This window comes from Phalaenopsis equestris, unplaced genomic scaffold (assembly GCF_001263595.1).
Source record: "Phalaenopsis equestris unplaced genomic scaffold, ASM126359v1 Scaffold000002, whole genome shotgun sequence".
Classification (NCBI taxonomy): Eukaryota; Viridiplantae; Streptophyta; class Magnoliopsida; order Asparagales; family Orchidaceae; genus Phalaenopsis; species Phalaenopsis equestris.
The window spans coordinates 2,389,361-2,392,489 of NW_018164444.1; positions in this window are offsets into that span (position 1 = coordinate 2,389,361).

A 3,129-nucleotide genomic window follows, 5' to 3' on the forward strand; every position below is an offset into this window, starting at 1 on the left:
TTTTATGTTGTTTTAAAAATATGTAAAGAAAAATGTGATTAACATATTTAGAGTATTTAGGGTGTTCTACATCTTCAGATCAAAAAGAAATTTCTTTGAGACAATATGTAATGACAAAATTTTTAATGATTTTATAACTTAGTTCTATATAAGGGGCAACGTAATAAAGAAACATTGACTAATATTAGGATGTGAGACATTGAGAATGGTTAATTTAGGGCGTTCTACTTCTTTAGAAAAAGAACTTTTTCTTAATGTATTTTGCAATGAAAATTTTTCATAATGATTTTGCAACTTAATTTATATATAGGATTTAATGTGATCAGAAATATTTGATTAATATTAGGATATGCGACATTGAGCATGGTTTGGGAGGATGAAGATGCTATTTTGATTAAAATGTCTAAAGTATTTACTGTCTTCACATCTTTAGATCAAAAAGAAAATTTTTTGATGCAATATGTAATAACAAAATGTTTTAATGATTTTACAACTTGGTTCTATATATGAGTCAATATAATAAAAAGGCATTGCTTAACATTAGGATGTGAGACATTATGAATGATTTGGAGGGATGAAGATGCTATTGTGATTGAAATGTCTAGAGTAGATCAAAAAGAAGATTTTTTTATGCAATATGAAAATTTTTTTAATGAATTTACTACTTTGTTCAATATAAGTGTGAATGTACTAAGCATTGATTAATATTAGGATGGGAGTCATTGGGATTGATTTGGAAGGGTGAAGATGCTCTTGTGATTAAAATGACTAGAATATTTAGGGTGTTTTACCTCATTAGATCAAAAATATATGTAATGACAATTTTATAATTATTGTAGGTGATTTATTTGAAAATTTAATGCTGTTTACTTAGATTAGTTTAATATCATTCATATTTATTTGATAAATAATATGATTTAATCTCTCCTTTATCTAAATTGATGATCTTGTCTGTCTTTTGCATGATTAGAACTTACTTCAGTAATCCTCATAATTCATACTTTGAGAAAAAAATTTATGTTTACATGTATGTTTATATTTGTAAATTCAATTGATTTTAGTTAAGTAATTATTCAACTTTTTTGGCATATTTCATTCAACTTTTCCATTTTAAATATATGCTTACGAACTTCTGTCATATTTCTATATAATATTATGTTGTTCCAGGAAATTGCAGAACATAACATAGTTTACTGTAGCATGCTTCTAAACAAAACTTCAAACTATCGTAGTAAGCCAACAACTGATACGTCGTTTTGGGCAGCTTGAACTCCTTATAAATATGGTTGCAGAGCTACAGTTGAAAAAAATATTTTTTTTGAATGTTGTTGTGTTGAGAAATTACACTAATAATCACAAGAATATGAATGAAGAATACAAGAAAGAAAAGAACACAGTGATTTAATGAGGTCTGGCAATGTGCCTACATCCTTGAGAGCGAATAGCAATGGCTTTCGATTTCTTGAAGCAAAGTTCTACCCTATTAGGGTTACAAACACGATATATATATCTTATATCGTACTACAAGGGCGTTGCCCTTGCCCTCGCACCCCCAACCCACTTAATGATGCTCTTCTAATTGGACAGATGCTCCCGCTCCACTCTACTTTGTTCAACATCTGTCCCTTATATGGCATATGAGTCATACCTAACATGTTGTATGTATTATATGTTGTGAAAAAGCGACGACAATAAAGCGAAAAATCAGATCGAGAAAAATCGAAAAATTGAAAACAACGAAACACATAGATTTACGTGGTTCGACAAATTGCCTACGTCCACGGAGCTGCAGAGGATTTTATTACTCGAGGATTACACCCGTCAATCGTCTCGACGATTACAAGAAAAAATTTCTCTCTTCTCTTTATCTTCTCTCTCCTCTCCTTCTCTCTCTCCACCCGAGAGCTTCAAACCGAAGCACACCAGAAGAAGAACCTGGAAAGCTACCAATGCCAAAGAAAAAGTCTGGGAAACCACTTCCCGAAAGAGATTACAAGGGGAGCTAGCATGTCTATTTATTAATTTAATCATGTCATTAGACCTATTAAAGAATTAATCAAATAATTAATGAAGTCCATTAATTATTTCTTTTTTTCTTCTGCAGCAAATCATAGAAGGAATTAGAAGCAATTAATTTAGCAATTAATTTCGAGTATCAAATCCAATTTGCTGCCAAACATTTTTAAAGAGTGAACCAATTTTCATATTCACAACATTATAAATATTTTCTTACAAAAAATTGACAATTTGCTTTCTTAGAATTGATATGCTTCAACAGTTTTTCACAACAAAATTTTTTGAAAATGACATAACAATGATGGGCTCAAACAGATGACTGATTGGAATACAATGCGTGTGGATTATTAAAGCCTTAGCTTTCAGTTCAGAAATGCAAATGATAATCTTTCCTTGTATTCTGTAATGAGGCTAGATGCAGTGGCTAGCAAACATTTCCTTTAGAACAACTTTCATTATTTTGTTTTACCTCCTTGGCTTTCAATTTAAGCACCAACAAGAGAGTTGTGCTTGGAGAAGTTCTTCAGTTAACTGGAACCAAAAATTTAGTTGACAATTAACTTGTTCCTCCAACCATTTTAAGCTCAATAGTTAACCGATTTAACTTGGGTTTCAATTTTAGAAAAAAAATTATATGAGTGATAAACTAAAGGTCTGTTTGGGATCACTTTCTATTTTTTATTTTTATTTTTATTTTTAGTCTGTTTAGTTTTTATTTTATTTTTTATTTTTTGCTTTTAGAAAATGTGTTTAGTACTGTTATAATTTATATGTTTTTAAAAACAAAAAAATATATGACATATTTGATTGAGTATTTTTTATTTTTTTATAGAAAGAACTTGTACTTTTTATAAAACGGTTAGGTCAACATGCACTCTAATATTAATTTCTGCCACCAATGACATATAAGACGTCTTACTTATTCCACCCAACATGAATCGTTACTTGTGGGCCAGCAGGCGGCGAACAGTTAATGGGAAACCAGCAGGCATCAGCAGGAGCTGGGCGGCGGACTGCGCCTCATGGCAACTGCAGCCGAGGGTCGGAGGAGGCGACGGGGGTGGGCAGGACCAGCAACAATAGCGAGCAGTGGCCGGCGCAGGCGGGGGGGGT